Source organism: Parus major, chromosome 2 (genome assembly GCF_001522545.3).
Source record: "Parus major isolate Abel chromosome 2, Parus_major1.1, whole genome shotgun sequence".
NCBI lineage: Eukaryota > Metazoa > Chordata > Aves > Passeriformes > Paridae > Parus > Parus major.
In genome coordinates, this window is record NC_031769.1 from 74,653,000 (window position 1) to 74,679,216 (window position 26,217).

General features: G+C 35.4%; 1 protein-coding gene across 4 annotated transcripts in view; it reads left to right on the plus strand.

The window, feature by feature from the left end:
• The window catches only part of CDH18 (cadherin 18), a 1,344,136-nt gene that overhangs the window by 109,327 nt on the left and 1,208,592 nt on the right, over positions 1-26,217 (plus strand). For all 4 annotated transcript variants that reach the window (XM_015653084.2, XM_015652999.3, XM_015653058.3 and 1 more), the window contains exon 2: positions 6,109-6,206. The gene's annotated coding sequence lies outside the window, so the exon portion shown is untranslated. The remainder of the gene's footprint in view (positions 1-6,108; positions 6,207-26,217) is intronic.

The following is a 26,217-nucleotide window of genomic DNA, read 5'->3' on the forward strand; positions in this document are numbered from 1 at the left end:
ATATTTAAGATGTCAAGCAGACAATAATGCCCACATAAAAAAATTATCTTGAAGAAGAGTTAAAAGGTAATGCATGTAGAAATACATTATGGTTTTGCTTGGTGCTAGTAAACCTTTAGCACTGAAGATTTGTAAGATGTCAGTAGATGCTTTGCAAGAAATATTAATGCTAGAGACATACTGAGAATTCCATTTTATACCTTGCAGATAGAGCAGCTTATACAGGCCTGTTCAGGTTTCAATCCTTAAAGAAGGACATATCCAAATGAGATCTGAGTTCTAATGTTGACTTAATAGATGACTCACTTCTGAGACCATAGAAACAAAAGCCTTAGCAAAGAATTAGTAGATATAGCTGTCAATCACTTCTCTTTTTTTGTCTGTACTGACTTTTTCATAGTTTCTCATGATACAGAATTGAAACCACAAGCATTTGAAATGTTTTGCGATATTAGTCAGAAGGTAACACCTCTGCTTTCTATCAAATCTCGTAATATGAACTTTATTTAAACATAAAGCTTCTGAATCATCTGCTATTGAATCCAAGTTCATCCCAAAGCTAATGCTGAGCATGGTAACATCCTCTCTTGTGTTAGGCATTCACACAGAATCATAGAGTCATTAAAGTTGGAAAATACTCCTAAGATCTGACACTACTTTGTTCACCATTAATTAAACCATCTCCCCAGATGCCACATCCACACATCTTTTGAACACATCCTGGGATGGTGATTCCACCTTCCTTGGTAGCCTATTCCTGCCAGAGCTTTTTCTAACCAATCTTTCAATTAATAAATTTTTCCTAATATCTAATCTAAAGTTCCCCTGGTGCAACTTGAGACCATTTTCTCCAGATCTATCCACAAAGCCTTCTTACCCTCAAGCAGATCAATACTCCTGCCCAACTTGGTGTCATCTGCAAACTGCACTCAATCCCCTTGTTCCCATCATCAATAAAGGTATTAAACAGAACAGAGTACAGAGCCCTTGCGATCAGAGATCAGCTGGATGCAACTCCATTCACCACCTCTCTTTGCTCCCAGATATTCAGCCAGCTTTTTACCTAGGGATGAGTGCCCCTGTCCAAGCCACAAGTATCCAGTGCATCCTGTGCATCCAAGTTGCACAGAACCACAGAATGAGACAGGTTGGAAGGGACCACCAGGGACCATGGGTCATGGGATACAACCTCTGTGCTCAAGCAGAGTGACCCTGGAGCACATGGCACAAGGTTGCATCCAGCCCATTCTTGAGGACCTCCACTCAGGGAGACTCCACCACATCTCTGGGAAATCTGTTCCTGTGTGCAGTCATCTTCACAATAAAGAAGTCTTTCCTCTTATTCCAGTCGAACTTCCTGTGCATCCGTTTCTGGCTCTTGCCCTATTGCTTGACCCCACAGAGCAGAGCCTATGTCCATTCTCTTGGCACAGGTACTTCAGATACTTACACACATGTATGTGGTCCCCTCTCTTTTTCCTTCATGAGCCTGAACAGGCCTGACACCCACCACCTTTCCTAATAGAGTTCTTAATCATCTTCATAGCCCTCTGTGCCAGGACCTGCTCCAAGAGCCCCATGTCTCACAGGTACTGAGGAGCCCAAAGCAGGGCACAAGATTCCAGTTGTGGCCTCACCAGGGCTGAGCAGAGGAGCAGGATCACCTCCCTTGACCTTCTGGCAATGCTATTCCTATTGCACCCCCCAGGATCCCATTGGCCTTTGTGGCCATAAAGACACGCTGCTGGCTCATGGACAGTTTCTTGTCCATCAGGACTCTCAGGTCCTTTTCCACAGAGCTGCTTTCCAGAAGGTCAGGCCCCAACCTGTCCTGATCCATGGGATTATTCTCCCCCAGGTGCACTGCCCTGCAATTGCTTTTGTTGAACTTCAGATAGTTCTTCTCTGCCCATCTCTCCAACTTGCCAAGGTCCTTCTAAAAGGCTCCACAGGACTCTGTGGTATTGGCCATTCCTCCCAGATTTGTTTTGAAGGAGAATCCTGTGGGAAGTAATTCAAAGGCTTTACTGAACTTCATATGAACTTTAGTGTATCAACACAACATGCTTCAGTTTAGGCATTCCTGTACATGCTTTAGAATATATGGAAATATTTGCTTAAAATCACAGCAGCGATCATGTGAACTTATGTGACCAAAACCTAAGAATCCTGGTTTACACTTTTGATTTGTCTAACGCAAACAGGATAAAAATTCTCCACATGAAATTCACTACCCATTCAGTTTCAAGGAATTCAGAATTTGGCAAAAAAAACCCCATAAAACATGAAAAAGGAATATATTTACAGCTTTATTATTATCATTCCCTAATAAGGAAATACAGACACAGAGACTGATGTGGACTGATATATGTGTGCATTTTATTTGTATTAATATCAATGAAATTTGGAGGTGCTGTAGATCAATGGGTTTCTCAAATCACTTGGTAGACACCAGATGGCTGAGACCTCTGAAAGAATGGGATCTTGAAAAATGTTAGGGATGGAGACTGCACCATCTTTGTGGAGAGGTAATAGCTTGTTATTTGTTTAATGGCAATGGTAGCACTCCATTACAGGGCAATGTGGTCAGAGGTGAAACTCACTAAGGGTAAAAAAAATTTACAGACTGAAGTGTGCAACTGGAATTTGCTACATAATTTTTTTATGACCTTGGTTTATTAATAATTTTTGAACATATCATATAGTGTTGCTTGATGAAGAATTTTACAAAAAAATGAGAATTGCTTTGCTTGTGAGAGGTAAGAGTTAAGGCAATTTTTCTTTGAAAGTCTGGTAGGTGTTTTGCAGAACTAAAAAAAAAAAAATCTATTGTGTGTTCTTTAGTATTAATCTCACTGACTTTGAGAATAATGTTAAATAATCCTGGAATATGAGTTCTCTGTAATTAAGGTGTCTTCTCTAGATAAGTGCCCCCTTTAATATTAAGAACTTTAGAAGAAAAAATATCTTCAAATATATAGCCCTTCAAAGCAAATGAGGAGGGAGGAATTAAAAAGTCTGTGGCTGTATACATCCTCTCAGGTCACCAGTTGTTTTGTATATGCTACTGAGCTCTGACATATCTTAGAGGTTTTGTGTATCCCATACTCTAAATGGCAAGCACAGCTCATTCTAAAGCTGGATATTTGCATTCTTCACCAGGTTTGGGCAGGCAGAGTGCAGAGCCAGCAGTAGGGCTCGGGATATTATTCAGCTGAGTAATCAAGTGGAGATTAGTCTGGGAAAGCATGCTTGCTGTGTTCATAATGTCCCTTGGCTGAGTTTTGGTGGTAGAGGGTTTATTTGTTTGGGGAGGGGTGGGGGGGGGGGGGGGGTGTTGTTTTGTTTTGTTTTTGTTTTGTTTCATTTCTATTGTCTCAGAATGTTTTCCTATTCAAGCATTTCACTGCCATTTTTTAATCTCCTCTGGAGAGTCTGTGACACTTCTCCTCCTAGATATATCCCCTAAAAGGGACAGATATTATTCTATTGACTTCATTTCACTGCTCTTGGCATACTCAGGACTCATCTCAAATCTGGTTTGAAAACATCAAAGCATAGCTGAGCGGGATTTAGCTACCTTAATGTCATGTTAGATGTCTTGTGATATTTACTCATGGCCAGAAGACCACTTCCAAAGGTCAACTGTAGAATCCAGTTTTATATGTGACTATCCCATTTGGATATCATTAGGCATCTATATTTAGCCAGTCTCACCTACAATGCATTCTGACTCTAAATGTCTGTCTAAAAGAACTTGGTGGCTGACCACTACTGTCCATCTGCCCTTTGAAGAAAAAGTCTTTAATTTCCAATGTTCCAAGACCTTTGTTTTCATATTATGACAATTTTCAATATTTATAGTGCATATTGGACTTATTTTTTATGCCATTGAGCAGAACATTTGCTAACCAAGAAAAAAAAAGATGGACTCTTGCAGATCACCATCAGTCTAATACCAGGTAGTTAATTATATATCACATCAAGAACAAAAAAATCTGTTGTGAATTCCCAGAAACAGTGTATAGGCACAAGAATAACTCTTGGGCAAAGTTGGGATGTGAAGAAAAAACACTAATAGAAGTAAAAATATAAATACATCACAATGGTTTAATGTGCTGGGTTCCACTTACTGTGAATACTGTATCTTAGAGGAAACAATCTCTAAAACCAATTAATAATGACAACAGCAATTTATTATTATTATTATTATCAACAATAATATTAATATTATTAATAAAATATTATTAATATATTCTTTGCTTAGAATCATAGGGACAGATATGTGAATTTAATATATTATTAATGATGTACTGATGACTTCTAAATATCTCAGGGTTTCAACACAGCTTTAATACTCATAGGAAACACATCAGGATCGAAGAACAACTCAGATGTCATTCTTAATAGAATTGCAATCCATAAAGATATCAATAACAGCTCCTGTAAGATTAACCCTAGCCAGAGATCAATTATCCCTGTGAAAAATTGAAATAAATATTAAGGGAAAGATCAGTGGAAGTGCAAATTCACAAATTCTGAAGAAGAGAATGTGAAAAAACCCAAATAGGACTGTGAATTTTATAATACTTTAAAAGGAAAAAACTCACCCAAACTGATACTTTTTCAGTTGTATGGAAGTATTAGAGACCCACCTGCAACTAAGCCATGTCACTGATAACACATTTCAATTTTAACCAAGAATCAACCACCTTGTTCTGGGACAGTTGACACTTAATCTATAAATGGTTTACACTATGCAATGTGGGTACAGCTCATTTTCTAGATGTTACTATTTGTAGTTTCTCTGGGGTGACTAGATATTTCTGATACTTACCAGTTATATTAAAAGGAGGAAAATGAGAATCAGTAAAATATTATAATATATATATATATATATGAATGATATTATTATGGAGTTATTTCTGCAATTTCTGATAATACCTTGGCCCAAACATTTGTTTCATGGACTTGAGAGTGTATTTGGGAACTTGTTTGTCACTAGCATGGTTTCTTGGCTTGAAAAATGATACTTTGTTGTGGGGCAAAACAAAACACCTGCGCGTGAAACCAAGGGTTAGGCTTGCTTGTAGTTTTCCTATTCCTTATGAATGATTCATGAGTATTTTATAGAAAGCAGTGCATTTTAATAAACATAACAAAGTTTTCTGGTAAACAAAATTCACATATTTACTGGTAGAATTTACAGTACAGTGAGTAATTCTCTTTCTCATATGCTTTTTAAAACTAACTTGTCTTCCATATAAAGCAGATTGTTTCAGTGTCATAGATCCATAGACACTAAAGCTTATCAAGTAAAAAAAAAATTAATGGATAAGTTTATTTCAATTTTTATATTGTATGCCTAGATTCACATTAACTACAAATCTACGTACATATCATTGGATATTCTGATAGGGTGCTTACAGAAACAATGCAAAAATAATTTATTGATGATTTAATATATCTTTATCTAAGTTTTTCTAGGTTGATGTGTTCATTTTTATTTGTATCATATGCTGTGAGATTAGTTAGGTGACAATAACTAAGAAAAGTGTTTAATGAGATTATAATGATATAAAGCATATTTAAGAGGAGCTGGTAAGTAAAATACATAAATGAAGAAAAATATTCTTTACAATCGATTGAGCTCTAAATTTTTCCAAAATCAGGACTAGATTATTAATGTTGTTTGAGTATTTTTAGTGGTTTCTAAAGTTTCAGAATCAATGCCTCTTTATTTCTCTAAGACAGTAATTAATTTGTTTGTACTCAAAAGGTTTTCAGATTAGCTCATTTTCCTGTATTTGGCATGAGATATGAATTTACATATTACTCCCAAGCTACTTAACAAACCTTGAAAATACCATTGCTGTACATTTAATTATTTCAATTAGAGTTCCAGTTTTGAACACCTGCTTAAAGATAAAAAATCTGTGCACTACTGTAGTACAAACTCTATAGATTTAACAGGATAAACATCTTAACTCTATATGTTTTAATGCAAAGGACAGTCCAATGCCTACGCTGTTTTCTGTTTGCTTAAGTATCATGCAAAGAAAAACAGCATTTTCTGACCATGTTCAAAACTCTGTTTTTCTGTTTCAGTGAAAGCTACTGAATTATCAGTCTCTTTGTATATTCAGTGGAGGATTGCAAGACTATTTGGTGGAAAACATATTTCTAAGGTCTAGGGTAGTCATCAAGTAAGTATCTTGTGTTTTTGTATAGTTTTCATTCAGGTCCAATGAAGTGTTTGTGATATCTCAGGTAAATAATAAAAAATTATGTCACCATTATTTTAACTTTTTTCTATAACAACATTTTTCTCTAATGTTTGGTGCTCCTTTGCAGTTTATAACCATTTAAGTCAGTGTTTATAAGTATTTTAACAAAAAAAAACAAACCCAAAGGAACATTTTCTTAGTATTCCTTTTCAGCATCTATCAGAATGCTGTTCAGAGATCTGTATTACACCCAAACTATGAAGCACAAGGAGGACTAAGAAATGATTGGATCATCTAAATATGTTGTGCCATTAGCCTGGTAGAAGTGGTCAAGGATGGTATCTGGCAATCAGTTACTGAAGTAGCTCAATTCAGTTAAATGGTACCAAACAGCCAGGTTCTATTATTATCATCAACCTGACTGATTTTCTGATTGTCTCATTTTTCGTACTATATCACATACTTTGTTCTTCACACCAATATAGTCTTAAATATTTTTAATTCAATTAGATGAAGAGTGACTCAGTTAAAGCAGATTCTCTTGTCATCTTCTTATGACCGTTGTCTGGAATAATGATTTTTCATACCTATTCTTTGATTTTGTTCTAAACCTAAAGAAAAAAAATGGGTTAATGGTAAAACATTCGAAACAGGAAAATTATAATAAAAGACACAAAGTGTAAAACTGCAAAATAGGGGGAAATTAGCTGTAACATTTAAATGATACTTACATATTCTACTCAGATTACAGATTCAACCTTTTAAAAATTATGCTGATGGAGATTAAAGAATTGATGCACTTTTTATGTCACTTCTCATCAAAAAGTGGTGATTTTCATTTTTATTTTTTTTCTCACAAAATGCATAAATGTTATTTTAATTTGCAGTTAAAAAATTGCTTCAGTCTGAGTGGCAATGTTTGGACTGGTCTCAAAAATATGTATTTGAATTTATTTACAAAATATTCTGTGCTTTAAAAAATCACAGTCCCTGAAAACTAGCAATGCTTATTTATTTGTTTATTTTGATGAAATAGAAAATTAAATTCTTGTGATGAAAATAATTTCCAATCAATCAATCCAATAATATAATCTTATTTCACCACTTGACTGTATCAAAAATAAAGATGTATTTCTCTGTGAAGAACAAATACCAAGGTTATTTATTTTAGAATTTGATAGCTCTGACTCACTGTTTTATTCATTATCATTTAACTTATAAAATAAGAGAATGAAAATTTTGTCCTCATTTTAATGCTCTTTTATGAATTTAGCCTAAAAAAAATAGATGTTGATTGAACTGATTGAATTGTCAGGAAGGATGGTGAAACTGAAATGTTTATTTCAGTTAGCACTCATAGAAGAAGGCAATATCTAACCTAAAGTTTGGAAGCAAAATTTGGCTTAAACACAGTGAAAAATAAGAGGATTCAAGAACTAGAAACCACAGAAAGAAAATGTAAGTTCTTATCCAGTTGACCTGTGTAGCAAATTGGCACAGCTAGTCTCGCTCTGGATTAATTTGGGATGCTTGGAATTTTGTAAACCTCTAAGGCTCTAAATGAAGTCTGAATGTATGGATTTATAAGTTAATATTTTTTTCTTGTTTCATAACAAGTTAATTCAATTTACAAGTGCAGAATTATTACATTAGGGTGCACTTCTGTGTCATTCAGAAGGTTACACAAAATGTTTACATGAGCCCCATCTTCAAACGTACAAGAAAGGGAAAATATTCAGTCACACACCTGCTCATAGACTAAGAGATATAATATAGATCAAATTAATTTTTTCATACTATATCCCATTTTTTTGTTCATACTGTGTCTAAATAACATCAGTGTTCATTGTGTCAGTTATGTATGGCCAAGTTAAAGAAGAATATTTTAAGTCTGAATGCCACAGGTGTCTTTTTCAATGTCATTGAATGTCATGAAGATTTTTTACACTCTTTTAAATGTTCAATAATTTTGGTTTGCTTTTGTATTTTCTTTTACTACATTAACATAAAAGTGGAAAATCTTTTATGGGGAACAAAGCCTGTTTTTTTTTTCTGGTGTGCTAAAAAAGCATGAGTGATTGATGTCAGTGACTCATGGTTAAAGACGTTGCTGCTTGAGTGGTGTGACACTGGCATGAGCTCTTTGAGTAGGTTAAAGTGTAACAGAGGTGGAATAAAGGCATTCAGTTATAAGGGACTCATCAGATGACACACTCCCAAATTCACGATTTCTTTGACTACTATTACAATGCTGTACATCTTCAAAGCCTTTGAAGAGCTTTAGCTGTGCAGTTCCCTTTCATGTCAGCAGGAGACAAGCTTTGCTGTGAAAAGATTTAGCTGGCTTCTTTTCACATTTTTACTGAGCAAAGCGGACCCTGATCACTTTTATTATGACATGCTATGTATTCTGAAAGTATGTTTAGGCAAGTAGTAGATTAATTAAGTAATGAAGCATGTAATAAGTAATCAGTGTAAGCTTTCACATTGTCTTAGCAGTCTCATTTTCAGCTATAAATTTCTTTCTCTATTTGAGTCCCTGAACTTAACATAAGTTTTCAATATCTCTTTGATGCTATTTTGTCCTTGGTCCATATTTTCTTTTTCTTTTACTTAGATGAAAATAAGAAAATTTGGATTTGTGACCTTGAATTGCTAGTTGCAAAAGCAACAAAACAACTTCCATCAGAGTTGGTGCTAAAATCTCTATAGATGTCATTATTTTAAGACAGAATTTTACAGATACAATATTCAGTGAACTGAAAATAGGTTGTACTTGTTCAGTAAATACCTGTCATAGTGCTTTTAGAAAAGAAATAAATAATCCATCTCTCACAAATATTTGCTGTTTTAGTAAAAACATTCTTAAATTTGAATAATAGGTTATGCTAAAATATGAGAAAATAAACTATCAGTTGCACTGCAGAAGAACTTGAAACTCTTGAACTTAAAGGAAAAGTAGCTGTTGGACACCATTCACTCATTTTAGTTTGAAGGCAAATGGACCATGAATGAAATGAAGACAACTTTCTGAGGTGTAGGTTTCTAGTACCATAATAATAATTGTTATCGTTATAAGAAGTGTTGTATCACCTCTGATGGCCAGGAAGGGTGAGTTAGTCTGGAGACAGCTATCTTGGATTTTTGGTATTGATTCTGATAGTCTGAGATCCTTTAAGGCATCTTGCCATGAACTGGTGTGTAGCTCAGCTGCTCTGTTGCATCCTGAAGAAATGTAAATGGTCTAAAAAGCAAGATGTATTAAAAAAGAAATGCAATGGATGAATTGTGAATACATGGAAGCACTTGTAATATGTGCTTTCATGTATTCACAACCATTGCATGTGTCAGTCAATTAAATTTGTCACAGGAGGATGTCATAGGATGCTACATTAGGGACTGGTACCTTGCTGCATATGAAAACAAATGAGGTGAAAAATCTTATGTCTGGAAATAAATGTGTATCTTTAAAAGCATAGTAGCTCTGCAGAAACATAGTGAAGACTTAATTAAATTATACTTTTAACAGAGATAGAAGACAATTAACTCCTACCCAGACTGCACAATCAGTTAGCATTAAAGAAATGCAGGCAGAGATTTTCTAATTTGCTTCTTTCTGATAATGAACTGTAAGATCCAGGCACAATACAAAACTCATCTGTTGATTTTACAAAGTATATTCAGCAAATGAACTTACGAAGGAAAGTAGCCAGTAGAAATGTATTTTAGCTTTGAAGAAATATACCCACTAACCTCTTTTTCAGTTGGTTAAAAAATAAGAAGACTTAGTATAGTTTCTGATCAGCATTTGGACCCCATGCTCTACTTTTTGCATATCATCCCTTCCACAGAAGTAATGGACAGCAGCTCGCATGGTTGGCAACCATTTAACTTTAACACTTTCTTAAGAATCATAATGAGAAAGAATTGAGGACAACTTCGGATTTTGGCACACAAGCATTTATAAAAGAACTGAATAAAATGCAAAATATTATAATTTACAAACCTATAGGTATAAAAAATGACAGTGAATTTTTCTTTCCACTAATCTTAAGATCCAACAAGAAGGAGATGCTTCTGCTCAAATTAAGGTGCAAACGAGACCATAAGCAAAGTCAACAATATGGGGGATTTTTAACAATAAATGTGAAATAGAGAGACAGAAAGAAAGACGAGAGGCAGAAGAACTGGCAGAGTGGGGGTGAGAGAGAGAGAGAGGGAAAAGGGAGAGCTGGAGATGAGACACAGAAGTGGGGAATAGAGAAGTGGGGAGAGAGAGGTGGAAGGTCTTCACCAGCACTGGGGTTCTCAGTGGTGAGGCAGGGGACTGGTAGGTTCTGTACAGAAAGATATGCTGGATCCACAGAGTCTACTACTATCAAATCTTTTTATAAATTATAAATTTTAGCAAATAAAGAAAGTAATACTAGTTGTCCAAAAGTTACATAGTTTCCTTATTAACTAGTATTCTATCTCATATTGGTTAAATTATTCCCTCTTTTCTTATGTTAATTAATCTGCGTGTTCAGTCTTTCTTTTCTTTTGAGTCAGTAGGTTTCTTGGGTCAGTGGTCCCTGATTCAGTGGTTGGAATCTTCCCTCTGAAGGAATCACCTTTTATCCAGCTGGAGCTGATTTCAGCACAGTTGCTGAGTTGCTTTTATTAGTCGCTTTCTTATCTTGGGAGTTATGCCAAATGTCCTTCTGGCCCCTAAATTTTGCTTTCTCTGTATCCATTATCAGTCACATATCCTTCTTTCCAGGCTTTGTTAACTTCCCTGTAGGTCTGAGATCATTGAATTTATCTTCCTAGCACCCAGACAACAATTTCATCCTTACACAGACCACGTTCTGTGTATCCACATGGGCATGTTTGGGGGGCTGTTGTGGTCACTGGTGGTCACAGAAGCCATCTCCCCCATAGCTTGGGGGGATCTTTGTTAGACCAGTGACATGCATATGAGCAGTTGCTTCTTTTCAGAGTCGGTCTATGAGGAAAATTTTGTCTGAATGCCTTGAACAGGATGAGCTAACCAGATCTCTGCCAGGCCTCTGAAAGGCCTGGAATTAGCCCTTTCCTATCATCAATTCCTCCCTTCTGTGGACTTAACAGTGTTTGAGGCAGGTAACTTTACCTCTTAGCACCTAAGAACTACTGATTTATAATTTTAAAAATGAAAATATCCTTTAATTTCTCCACCATAAGGTACACTCTTCAGATATTGCAGCATTTTCTGATCACTAAGGATGTGCTGTTTAGATTAGGGGTTGGCTTGTTCAGTGTTAGCTTTTTGACTTAAACAGAAAAAAATGAAAGTTAGTATTTAGGGAAACACTTTCTTGCTTAGAGTTTAACATTTTCTGTAATTTCTAATATGCAATGAGTGTTAGAATTGTAAGTTGCAATGATGTATACTATAGTATTCTCTAGCCTTTGGCAATATCATTCCTTCTTCCTTTAGAATGTATCATGTTTAAGCTTAAACTCTACTCTGCACCGGGGCAGTTTGAATAATTGTGGCAGGCACACTGAATAATATGTTTGGTTTATGTTGAACTATTAGAGAACATAAAATGGAGGGCAACAAGGATGGTAAAAGGCCTTTAGGGGAAGCCCTATGAGGGGTGGCTGAGGTCACTTGGTCTGTTCAGCCTGGAGGAGACTGAGGACAGACCTCACTGCAGTCTGCAATTGAGGGGAAGATAAGAAGTCTTCACTCCAGTGACCAGTGGTAGGAGCTGAGGGAATGGTCTGAAGTTGTGTCAGGGGAGGTTTAGGCTGGATATTAGAAAGGGGTTTTCACACAGAGAGTGTTTGGGCACTGGAACAGGGCCCCCAGGGAAGCAGTCACAGCACCAAGCCTGGCAGAGCTCCGTTTGTTTGAATAATGCTCCCAGGCACATGGTGTGACTCTTGCACTGGTCTGTGCAGGGCCAGGAGTTGTACTTGGTGATCCTTGTGGGTTTCTTCCAACCCAGCTTACTCTGTCATCCTGTGATATACAATTCTAAATATATGTAAAAGGAAAAAGATTTGAGGTACGCATGTATAAGAACTGGAGAGGATTTTGGGTGCAACATGAAGACAAACTTTGGGGATGATTAATATTCTGTGAGGCCAATGAAAATTTAATTCAACTAATTTAGGTAACAGAGCATCTCATTTTCTTTTTCACTCCCAGTATAAATGCTATTTTCATCTCTGTGTGGTTCATATCAGCTAATTCCTGCATAACTACAGTTGCTGACAGTGAGTAAAACATTGTCCTTGCTCTTACAAGTACTCTTTGAAGCCTACAGAGCGACACCAGCACAGATTGTTAGTAATAATTGAAATTACTTTTCTGAAAGTAACTTATCTCATCCTAACACACCTTATATTTCTGTCTGCTGTAATTTTCAGTCTTGTGTCCCATTCTGGATATACAGAGAAAGCCATAGCGAATAAGTATAGAGTGCAGGATTCATTAAAAACTGTTTGAACACTGCAGAGGATGTGCTGGGAAAAGCACACAGAATGAATATTGATTCGTAATGTGTGTTGGGAGTGGGAAAATGATGCATTTCAGAAGAAGCTTACTTTTGATTATTTAAAACATTCCCTCTGTCTCTACTGACAAAAAAAATCTGTCTAAGCTATGTATTACTACAGGAATGTGAAGAATACTCTATATTTTTAAACAATTGTTAGAAATGGATTAGCAGGAACATTATTAAAACATGATAGCTCTATTGTCTTTTCAGTTAGAAGGCAGAAAGCAGATTTCTAGGGATTTTTTGAAGGGTTGTTTTGCTTAGTTTCTATGTGAGGTTAAAAATAGAATGGTCTTATTAGAATATATAATCAAGAGAAGAGGAATTACGACAGTTAGAAAAAATAGAGGAGCAAAGTAGATGAATAGGCTACAAAACCTACTCCTGTAGATTGTATGTTTCTAAGGAATATATGCCTCTTTTGATCTCACTTTCTCTAATGCCATGAGAAACATTAAAAAAAATAAATCACAGAAGTATGAAATTCAAATTATTATAAAATATAAGTCAGCATATTTTTCATTACATCTTTGCTCTTTCATGTTTTCTCTGGCCCTGTGAGTCTTTGTGTTCCAGGCAGAGTTTAACAGAATTTCAGACAAAGGACCACTGTTTTTCCCCTTGGCAATGATACTGGCTGGGTTTTTTGGACAATCAGGAAGAGCCCAACGAGAAGAATGGAAGTGAGCTAGGTTGCTCTATGTATTACTGAGTGGGAACTATCCATTACCACCATCAGATCATCATGATTTTTTTTCAATATTTATTGCATCTGAAGGAGTACTTAACACAAGAAGTCACTATAAAATTCTGTTATTTCCTCAGGCTCTTCAAACTATTTTTACATAACTGGATGATACGGACGATTTGCACAGTACTGACTAATGGGAGACAGCTTGCAGATTTTGTTTGTTATTAATTATGTGAAGTCTTTATGATTAGATCATTATTTTAAACCAATTAAGTATCCCTTGATGGACTCCTGTGTTATATCTAGTTATAATTGCTGAAAATATTCTTGTGAGATTGTTTCAGCTCACTGTGATATGTGTTTAGCCATGTCTAAACATTGTGAAAAGAAAATAATTAGTCCTTAGTCATATAAATATACATATTAAAGATAATATTCTTCCAAGAGGTAAATTGGTATGATCCAATATGTCTAAATACTGGATGAAGATTTAAAGAAATAATCTAAATTTTCTCTGTGGACAGTGATTGCAACATAAAGCTGGTGAAATAACTTTTCTGTTTTAGAATAAGAAGCACTCTGGTTCTTGAAAAGTTATGGGACAGAGAACAAATGGACAGAAGTTTCAGAATTATTTCATTATGTTGGTATGCTTTCATTTAGAGATATATACCTCATGCAAAATATTTTTAAATGAAATGAGATTCACTCCAGTCTGCATAGCCTAAGTATATGAATACTTCCTAAGTAGAATCCTCTTGGACAACTCATTGAATATATGCTTTTCTTTAGAGTTCTGTTTCTCTGCAGAGACTGCCTTTTGAACATTCAGCTATGAGGCTGTGACCTAATTTCAAACATATTTTCATTAGCCTTTTATATTTGGTTTCTCCCAATTGCATGTTAAAATGCTTTTTTTTTTCTGTGTTTTTAGTAGCATGCTTTAAGAGATGCTGTGTGGTAGTGAGCAGTAGGTAGTGTAGCATTCCATCCTAAAGGGGAAGGGAGAACCCAGGATTTGTAGATGCCCAGAGTCAAAAAGCAATGGCAAAAGTCGGAAGGCAGGCAGGAAGGCAGGAAATTATAGCCTTTTCCATTTTAAGAGATGTACTTCATTTCAGAAGGTGCTGTGTGGGGTAATTTTGGAAATGCAGAACTTCGTAAAACCAATGAGCCCATTCTGACTCCCAGAAGTTGAAACTGATTTAGATAGTCTGCCACAGTATTACCATTAATAATGCTTTCTTCTTCAGTCCTCTGAGAATTAAGTTGCTTGGCTTTTGAATATAAAATGCAATAAAGTAGGAAGAGTGTTGAAGGCAGTATGTATTTTTAGACAATGAAAATTTTGTGTCAGCAAATCATGGTTGGAGAACCAATTCCAACACCACCATTTTAGTAGGTTTATTTGTGTTTTTTTCCCTAGCCATCACTGTGCCTTTACAATTCAGTTTTGCCTTAGTTGTGTACTCCTTCATTATCAAGAGTCAACTTAACCTCTATTTTATTCTTTCCAAAAAGAGAAGATTCAGTTTTGCCTCATTGTGTTAATCACAGTTACACTAATTCAGTTCATTCTGCAAGATATCAAGACAGAAGCAGTGGAAATAATTAAGATTTGTCATCATCATCCTCTTAGAGAATTACAGTCCACAGCAATGAATATAGCAATTTTGTATGTGAGGAAGAAAGGTACATTGCTCTTCCATAAGCTCCCTTTTTTTATTATGTACTCTCTGAAATTTCAACTTCCCTCAATTTAACTTCACTGGTGAATTCAGACCTATTGATTTGTGAACACTAATCAAAATTTTCACAAGCAGATCCCTGCTCATTTTGTTTTCCATGGCTTTGGTTTACTCAGCTTATTTTGAGACGCTGCATTCTAAGGTGTCTGGGAATCTATTTTCTGATCTAATTACACAGATATGAAGGAGTTCAGAATAGCAAATTCATTTATAGAAACACTGGTACTCACACATATTCTCTGAAGAATGTCCCTTATCACTACAATAAAGTCTATTTTCTAATGTTATTTTCTGCCATAGAATTTTACTTGTGCAGAGTGTCCTATAATATTGATACTTTCTTATTTATATATTTTTTTCACCAGAGGTGGTTATTGTTATTCTCTACAGTGCCATTGCAACAAAACCTAGTGGTTGCAGTAGGTTGTCATTCAATGTTTTTCTACTTTTCAGAAATTGTTTTCTGGAACATACTTTCTCAGTGTGGTGAGGCCTTTCTGTCAGTGGTTTACAAGCAGAATCAAAAAGTGATTCTGGTAGAAGGGGAAAGCCTTGGCTTATTGTTCCTGTTTCTTGCCATGAATACTCTAAGGAAAATTTCCAATTCAGTTGTGAATGGGAACAGTGCCCACATAGCAGATGGCTATGAGTGAAAGCACAGAGAAGACCGTGTCCACACATTAAATACATTTACTGAGGGCAGACTTCCCAGGCTAAAATCTCATGTACATGCAACTCTTGTGCCAGGGATTGGGAGGACATGCTACTATTAGTAATTTCCTAAAGAAGTCTAACTTGGAGTAATTACAGCATTTTTCTGCATAAAAATCTGCATAAGAAGTCTTCCATGAGATAAAGGAGACATTTTATTTTTCATACGGGACTAACAACAATTTTTTAATTTTCTTTTTAAAACTGTACATGAAAATTTTAAATAAAATGAAAAAGAAGTAAATGTATCATCATTGAATAGAAGATGAATTAGTAAATAAAATTGACATAGCTCTTAATGCCCAAATTATCATAGCATTAATAGCTGAAAGTGAGATGTATTGGTTGCCCAGAATTTTTTTTTCCTGTTGAAAAACTATTCTCTTATCAGATCCGACAAAGCTTATCTGTATCATAATATTACTGTAGAGAAACTTCCTCACATAGATACAATCACTGAATGTCACCATCGACTTTCTTCTTGAAGTCTGTTCCTCTGTTGCTTCTTATGGGACACACTTATCATTGTCATTTATTTCATAATACCATGGTGTCTATTGATAAAATCAGCAAACAAGTCCAGGTTAATCTGTTCTAGACCTTGAATCACATTTTTTTTGTACCAGCTATACATGATTATATGATTCAAAATGAATACAGATATTATACCTACTTAGGATCCTGGTCAAGTTAAATAGTCAATAGGTGGTCTTAAACACAATTTGGAACAAGAGAAATGATGCAAAATGACTATAATATTTGAATGAGTACAGAATGTTGCTTTCAGTTTTTTTCTTTTTCTTCTTTTTTTTTTTTTTTTAATGAATAGACTGATGTCCTTGCACTTTAGACTACATGATAAGTACAACTAGGATGATTAACTGAAATTCAATATCAGCTTATTACTGCAGTCAAGGATATACACTATTTGACTAGCTTCATTACTGAAAGCATTATTAACATATTTTTAGTATTAGCACACATATAATGGAAAGAAATATTTCTCTACTATTTTATTTCTGCTAATCACCTCTTCTGTATTTTAGAACTTATCCAACTTGGCTTGTGGCAATTTTTAAATATATACTTAAATATATTTAATATTGTTGAAGATTAGATATTGAAGAGTGTAAGCCTCTGTTTGATAGGTTAAAGTCTGGGTAACTAATGAAAATATGATGCTCATTTGCTTTTCTGGGAAGATGAAGCAATGCCAGCTACTTTCTTACATACTATTATCCATCTTCACTCTTCTTTATGCTGGTGTGAACATAATATTTTGGGAAAATGGGAATTTCATTGTTTCTTTAAGTCTTATGTTCTTTCAAAACACTCAAGTAATAATACAGACAGTCAAAAAAAGCTTGATAATTGCTGCCAGGAAATTACTTTATTGTATAAATTATGGTAATCTGTGTGAGGCATTTTTTGAAAACCCCATTCAAATCACAGACTGATTTTCTTTTGAATTATAGAAATATCTGCAAATATTCCATCAAGAAAAACACTTCATTAAAGATGTTTTTGGGGTCAGTTGAAAAGACCCAGCAGAAATTCAGAAGCCAGGTACCTGGACATAAGGTACTACTATCTCAGTAAATATAGTAAAATCTAAAGCATAGATAACTTAGACTACTTTAAGTTATTAATTATTTGCTTTAAGGTCTTTACATAACCTTAATTGAGCTTCATTACTAAAAAACATGCTTATTGTTTAAATTTTGCAGAAAAGTGCATGGCATATTGAAGGGTAGGAGGGTTATGACTTCAGATACATAGAAATTACATTTTAGGCAGGATACAGAACCTCTGATTTAATTTTCAAATTTCTTCTCTTCCTATGCTTGCAATGGAATGAGTTCCATCTTCCTCTCCCCTACAGAAAATATTTGTTTTAAAAAGGCTTTGCCAATAACATTTTTTGTTGTTTTTAATCACTATCATCTGATTCCATTATGCAATGTGTGGTCTGGGCTACAAAAGAATTATTTCACTTTGAGTAAGACTTTAGCAGTTTAGCAAGCTATGTATATTATTTGTCCAACAAATTATCCATATCTTATTTATTATATTTACTCACAAATCTTTGTCTAGGCAGTGAATTGAAATATAGCTCTTTAAGATGCTAACAGTGTTCAACATTAATAAAATGAACAATGCTTAGTACAACTATTATAGCCTAAAGTAATTTGAATAATTGAATACCACTTTGTCTAGAGAAAACCATTTGTAGAGCACTTGCTTTTTCAAATGAAAGCAGAGTGAAAACTCCAAATGTTATGTTGATAAATGTTTTGTAAAACCTGCTGATCCCATTGCATATGTGTGGATAAGGCACCTCGACACTGATATTCTCTTAATATTATTTATAGCTGCAGCAGAAAGCAAGTGGTAAATGCACTCAAGTGCACAGAATGTTAAGTGTTTAAGATGGCAGCTTAAAAAGAGATCTATGTACTCAGAGGAGAAATAGCCTTTAGGGTGTTCACAGCAGGAAGAACTCGAGAGAGCAGATGAAAGCAGGTGTGGAAATGACAGGGTATTCCTTCTTTCCATTGAAGATGTTGAGAATTTAGTTCAAGGGATTGCAGTTTCAATCTACTCATTTTTCAACTTTCTTTCTTTGACTTTTCTGTGACTAGAAAAGATTACAATAAAATATTTAGTTTAAAGAAGATGCAGATTAGGTAACCTGCCATAGTGGCCTTGAGGATGAAAACTTCAGAAGAAAATACCCAACAGAGAGGGGAAAAAAGAGACAGTTATAAACTGGGGGGTAAGAAGAATTCAAACCAGAAAGAAACCTAGAGTGTCTCTTTAAACAACACACTTAAACTAGAACAAGACACTTTGATGAAAGGTTAGTAAAATATTAAAAATATATGGAAAAAAAACCTTTTGTCTACTGTGTTTACCATTGTATACAATGACAAACAATAGCTATCACATTTATTTTCCTGAAGAAACCCAAGCTGAGTGACCCCAAGTTGAGTAATGAATATAAGATGCCAGAGGAATGGGCTGCCATCCAGAGGGCATTGGACAAGCCTGAGAAGTGGGAAATTTCATAAGGTTCAAGAAGGCAAAGATACAAGGTGCTGCACCCAGGTGAGGGCAAACTACACTGCTAATACAGGCTGGGGATGAACAGACTGAGGGCAGCCCTGCAGACACGGGCTTGGAGTGCTTGGTGGGTGAGTAGCTGAGCATGAGTTGGCCACATGCACTCTCAGCCCAGAGAGCCAACAGTGCCCTGAGCTGTAGAACAAAGTGTGACCAGCAGGTCTAGGGAGGAGATTGTTCCTGTCTACCCTGCCCTCATGAAACCCCACCTGCACTACTGCATCCATCTCTGGGGCACCCAGCAAGAGGGAGATATGCACCTGTTGGAATGGGGCCAGAGGAGGGACAGAAATAGGATCACAGGGGATGGAGCATCTCTCCTGTGAGGACAGGCTGAGAGAGCTGGGTTTGTTCAGCCTTGAGAAGAGCAAGATTCAGGCAGAATTCATTGCAGCCTTTCAGTACCTAAAGGAATCTTATGAGGAACACAGAGATTCACTTTTTAACAGAGCTGGTTGTGACAGAACAAGGGTTAATTGTTTTAAATTTAAAGATATTAGATTCAGACTAAATGTAAAGAAGAAATTCTTTATGATGAGGGTGATGAAGCACTGGAACAAGTTGTCCAGAAGGGTGTTAGATGATTCATCCCAGGAAACATTCAAGGTCAACCTGATGTAGTTGAAGATGTCCCTGATCATGGTAGGAGGGTTGGACTAGATGACTTTTAAAGCTCTCTTTCAGGCCAAATCATTCCGTGTTTTTATTCTGTGATAAAAGTAATCTCTCATAAACAGCTTCTTTAACCATCTCACTTTAATCATGATGTGGCTTAGAAGTTGAACTTTATCTAATCTACCACTTCAGCTGCTTGGATGCATTACACTACTTGTAGTATATTCTGTCTACTGTCAAGACCTGCATCAAAGCTACTTTAGGGGAATAAGAAGAAAATTTCTTAGAATGGTTTTATTCTAAATATATAAATGTATTCAGAGTAAACTTAGGCTCATTTAAGTGAGTTTTTTCAGAGGACATATAAATTTTAGCATGATAATTGAAATCCCAATATTTACAGTAGTGTGCCAACAGAAATTCTCCCAGACATTTTCAGAGATACTCCAAAATTATTATATTCCTTGTCTCACATTAGTCTTAACTTCAAAAAATATGTGTTTAGATATTATGTGTGTATTTTTTTACTAAGTTCACAACTAAATGGAAAAAAAAATGCATAAGATGGTTTTCATGTTTGAGGAAAGATTGGTGTTTCTAGTTATGAAAAAAACACTTAAAGTTAGTTTTAGTTCTTTTCTTCTGCTGACTAACGAAAAATTTGTGGAGAGTAACCCGATATTGCTGATGCACTATTATTTCAGAACTGCTAGTCCAAACGTGTAATACTGTCTTGTATCTGCTGTAAAGAGTGAGGTTATTGTCCAGTGAATTAAATGTTCTTCCATATGTGTTTACTGTAAATTGGAATTTTTGTTATTTTGTTATGGTTGGCATCTCAGATTTCCTACATCAGTCTGTTCAACACTGGTGAAATCCCATTTCTCTCTGTTTTCAGCCACACAAACTAATGTCTTTTTGGTTGAAAAAGAGCTTGCATTTCCTAAGATTTCTCTCAGTGTTTTTTTACAATGCACATTGTAACAGCAAACAGAGAATAATCACCCACACTGCAGGGATCATGCAACTCAGCAGCAGGAGGAGGATATAATTTACTTTAAGGCAAGGAACAAAAATTACCTGACAATTGCTAAAGTTGCATCTTACAAGTACACCGAGATAAAAGGAACATGGTTTGTTTTTGTTTTGATTCTTTTTATATATATATATATATATATGAAATTTCATATAATGCAGAAGAGCAGTAAACTGTAAGACTAGGTTGGTAGCATTGAGTTAAATTGCTCTAAATCTTAAGGGTCTTTTCCAACCTAAATGATTCTATACTTCTAATAGATTGCTACAGATATAATTTTGTGCTAGAGCTTAATAAAAGCAGTAAAACTCTAGTGTTAAGTTTTGGCTCTCTCTGGTTACAAAGGTGATCAAATCTAGCTTAAAGTTTAGACACTGTTTTACAGGGAATCTGTGTTATACATATAGACAGAAGTACTAGTGTTGAAGGCATAAGAAATATGTACTGATTTTGTTTACTACTGTCAAATAGACGTGTCAAGGCAAAGGCTTTAAAAGTATAAGCAATAACAGCTCTGAAGTCTAAGTAATAAAGGAGGGGGATTTGCATTTTAGATTGTAAAAAAGGAAGGCCAAGAAGAAGAAAGAGAGGGTGACCACTTACTGCTTTAAAAGACAGAAAGTAGGGAAATATGTTAGTGATTATTGACTGGAAACAATAAAAAATTAAATATGAATAACTCTAAAAAACTGCACTGCTACTGAAATTTGCCCAACAACCTATGTGGAAGAACAGAACTTGGGAGGGAAGGAATAAAAGAATAATCACAATGGTAAGAGACATGGAAACAGAGTAACAGCAAGCATGTAGCAGCAGAACAGACAGGTGAGCATCAAGCAAATGATAGAACACAGGACTAAAATATTCATACCTGAACAGGTAAAAGTAAGGAGTTATGATAACAGAAGCTTTTTTCTTTTCTGAAGATGAATGGTAGCAGAGCATAATCAGAAAACTACTGCATAGCTTACTTTAGAGAAACAGGATATGGGACTAGGTTGCTTCCTACATTCCAAGTGTTTTGGATAATAGAAAAACATGCCTTCACATTACCACTATATATATATATATATATATATATATATGTATGTATGTATGTGTGTGTGTGTGTGTGTGTGTGTGTGTCTTGTGTCTGTGTACATTTATGCACGTGTATATACACATGTATGCACATTTTGGCATGAATATGAAGAGTTGGATATTGGTTCAAATCTGCTGAAAATTTTCATTCTTTAAATATATATGTTGGTACTTTCAAATTGAACACACTTGTTAATTGGCCATGATTTTATTTCACTCATTTACTTCTCTTCTCTGTGTCCTTACTTTGATTAAGTTTTTAGAATAACAAGGGATTCAAAACCTGGGTTGTTTACAGTGAAGTTTAAATAACTCTTTTGAAGAAAATATGCAATGTAATGCTGAAACAAATAAAAGTACATACTGGAAGACCTCTTTTCAATCTTAGATGTTTCTTCAGCTCCAAAATAGGATTCTGCTGGTTTCTACAGCCTTGTTTCCAACATTAAACTGGCAGAAATTTAGGCAAATTTTTACTCTATTTCCTTTAAGAAAATAAGCCAATGTCTCTGAGAATAGACATGTGGTTTGTGTGAGTTAATAGCTCTGAAATTTATATTCCATGCCTGATTGTGAATCTTTTACAGATAGATAGCTGCTCAAATGAATAAGTCTAACGTCAACAACTACACAATACCTGTGTCCTTGATGGAGTTCTACTGTGTGGAAGATATCTCCACTAATGACTGTGGAACTCAAATAATGCTCTTGTGTACTTAATCCATATAGTGGTGGTGACATTTCTAAACTGGTCAAGTTTTAGATCTTCAGACAGAAAGTTGTTCTGAGAGAGTTTATTTTGTTTTGCATCCTAAGGAGATTCATAAAGGGATCACAAAGACCTTCATTCATTTTCATTAACAAATTATGTCAGAAAAGATAGATTTTTGGGACTAGTGTAATAATTGTATTTTTTCCTGCCTCTTGGTTCCCAATTGTATGTTAATACAATCATGTAAAAAATAATTCATACATGCAGATGTGTGTCATAACTTTCAACTCGTACATGATTTGATTTCGGCAGCTTTTCTGTTAAATATAATGCCTTCACAGAACTTTATGCTCTCTGCCCAGTCAGTGTAAGGTCATAGTCTTCTTCTACCTTTGCTTTTGCCTTAACTATCTTACCACTGGTATGCTTTTTTCTTGTCTTTCTTTTACTGACTTGTTTTTGCCTCTGTTTTTGAAGAATTCAGAGGGGACTGATAACCTTTTAATACAGATTTAACAACAAGTTTTACCACTATATTGTTATAACATAATTTAGTGTGTTGTTTGTTGTATTTTTTCCCTGTAGAATGACTTTCAAACCTTGCATATAAAACACTACTTTTTCCCCTATGAAAGAACTTATAGGGTTTATATGGTGTGCATAAAATGCTGTTTTGTCCACAAGAAAATGACTTTCATGTCCTGTAGAGCAGTCAGAATGATTTCTGGCAATGTTTTATTTCTCCTTTGTGACTTCTCACTGACTAGATGCAAGTCCACCATAAATGCTTTCTCATCAGAGTCTGTTTATCCATACCAGTGCTGGAAGTCATAAGCACTAGGGTTTTCTAGCATATGAGACAGTAAATACATAAACAGGTACAGATTTATGACTCTGCACTTCAGAGTATCACGGTGCATGATGTATAGTGCAGTCAACATTATCTGAATGTCACAGAGGATAGTGAATATATCCGTAATACCAAGGTCATTTTTGATGTAATTAATGGGTTGGGATTTCTTTCGTAACAGATTCAAATACCTTGATTTCTCCTAATCAGGGTTATTAGCTATGGAATAGGTGTCCTTGAAATATGTAAATTATCCTGTGAAATACAGGCATATAGATATTAAATGTAGGATGATGTAGTTTTACCTGTGTAAATATTTTATTGGATAGCATTTCTTTTGGAGATAGATTCACTTTTAACAGGTAATACACATTTCAAAGTGTTTATTCACATTATGAGCTTTAGTGAAGCCTTCTTTGGTGCAGTTAATGGAGGAACTTTGCTCTTAGTGGATTAAATATTTCAGTCTGCAAAACTGCCAGCTCTCACTGTTCACAAGGCACCTACATTTTATCGCACCTTCACCACTCTCCATCTTACAGTTTTGCTGAGCATACATGAAGTACATCTCATTATTTTGCAGTGCTTTGTTTTGTGCAGAAGAAATATGCCATGACTGTAACAGATACAGTAATAGAACAATACTTTTATTTCCTTTGCAAATGGGAGTGGTAAGCTTAGATAATACTCCAAGACCCTCATCTACATATCTACATTTTTTTAAATGTAAAAGCAATCTTCTCAAGTATGTCTTATTTCTAGAACAATAAGAAAAAAAAGTGACTTATAATGCTTTGATCAGTAAGCAAACCCTTTTCTGTTGCATATGTCGAGCTAAGACATTGGAAAAGACACTTTTAATAAGCAGGCATTATTTTTAGCATTCACTTTAAGCTGGCATGAAACTTAAATAGCAACTGTGGCTATATAACAAATGTGAAAGTGAAGGGAAGATCCATCCTGGGACAGTCTGAGCTACATTCTGCATGGTTCTATTAGTCACATAAGAGAAGCCTGATAACAAGCTCTCACTCTTCAGAATTTTACTTAGCACTGTTCTTTGTGGTAAGTCTTTAGCTGTTCATGTGTCAAGTGAGTCCTTGCAAACTATTTTAGTTATGAACACTTACTATTCAATGTCTGTGGTAGCCTGAACTTGATTTGGAAATTCCAACTGAAATAATTCTAACTGAAGAAAAGATTATTCTGTGTCATTTAGACCTTAAGTAAACCTTGGATTGTGTATAGTTAGATTTCATTATTGTTGAATACATACAAAGGAAGTTTTAATGAATAACATAGGTGTAGATTATCATCTCCTCTGGCCATCATGCTTGGATCTCCTGGGGAAAATTCCTTAATGATATGTAATTTTCAAATTGTTTAACTTCCAGTGTCTTTTTTTTTATTTTTTATTTTTTTTTAACAAATAATTCAAATTAATCTATGGAAATGTATTACCATATAATTAGTTTTCTGTTCACTGGGGATTCTGTCTGAACACGAGGCAAAGCTTATTTAATGCAATGGTGACCAAGTACTGGCAAAGGGTGACCAGAGAGGTGGTAGATTCTCCATCCTTGGAAACAACCAAAAGCTGACTGGATGCGGCACTAAGCAATTTTCTCCAAGTGAATCAAATTGACCAGAAATTACCTCCAGAGGTTCCTTCCAACCTAAACCATTCTCTGATTACATAATACTGGAACTGTATAAGAAAGGGAACTGATTGTCATGTTTTCATTACTTTAGTTTCTCAATGGAAAATGTTTATGTTGCCATCATCTCTACACAAGAAATTTCCTGATTCAGCTTTTGCAGTTGCTAGTAGAACTGCCTTTCAAGAGCTTTGAATAGCTTAGCTATATAGCAACAGCTATTTGGCTACAAATTAATAGAAGAAATTATGTATGGTGGTAGAGTTTGGATTGTCTAACAACAAAATATTTTCTGAAATAATTTTTTATTATATATTCTTTTGTTTTCTACATTCTAAATAGTAAACAACTGCCTTAGTGGAGACTGTCCTCTTCCGGCAGCCTACTTGTTTGCAAACCACATGTATTCAGCAGCTTTGTTTTTACTCTCTCTGCCATTCTTTAGCTGTAACAGATTAGAATTTAGTAGGGGGGGTTGTACTCACTGTTATTCCTACAGGCACAGAAATAAAGTTTGAGTGGGAATGTAACTCTGGGTTAGGAAGGTGCAGCAGGATACCAGAAACAACATACTCCTGTCTATGGCAGGCAGTGTGGGCTACAAAGCAGCTACATAAAGTACTGCTTTTGTACTTTGACTTCCCTCAGTTTATCTATGCACCAAACTCAGCAACAGGATATATTGTGGCTTCTGGTCAGTCTCAGCAGAGGAAACATATAGAAAGAAGGATGTCTCTGTGTAAATTGGTTAGCAATCTATGGACGGCTCCTGGTGGGTACTGCAGCATCAGAATGAGCTGTCCGCTGTGGAGGCATGAAAGGCACTGAAGAACATGTAATTTCTTACCACCTTGCCAGAGAGACTGAGCACTGGCAAAGCAATAAAATCATGGACAAAGGACTCTCTAACTATTTAAAGTTAAGGAGGATGTCTTTATTACGGCAAGGTGGCATGCCGAAGTTTTCTCCCAAAGACGTGCGCATCCCACGCTGCCCCTCATTCTCAATTTATTCCCCAAAGTATTGCATCTGCATAGGATTACACAGTACACCTATACATATTCACTGCCTGACTCTGCCTGCTCTCATCTCGTATGGTACTGAGCTTCACGCCACTCTAGGCATGCTCAGTTCTTCTTTTAAAATGGGTCTGTGGTCTCGTTAATGAAATCTACCTTTTCCTTGGGCTTGAACATTTTGTCTGTGTCCTGTTGGCAGCTCTCCTGGTCCTCT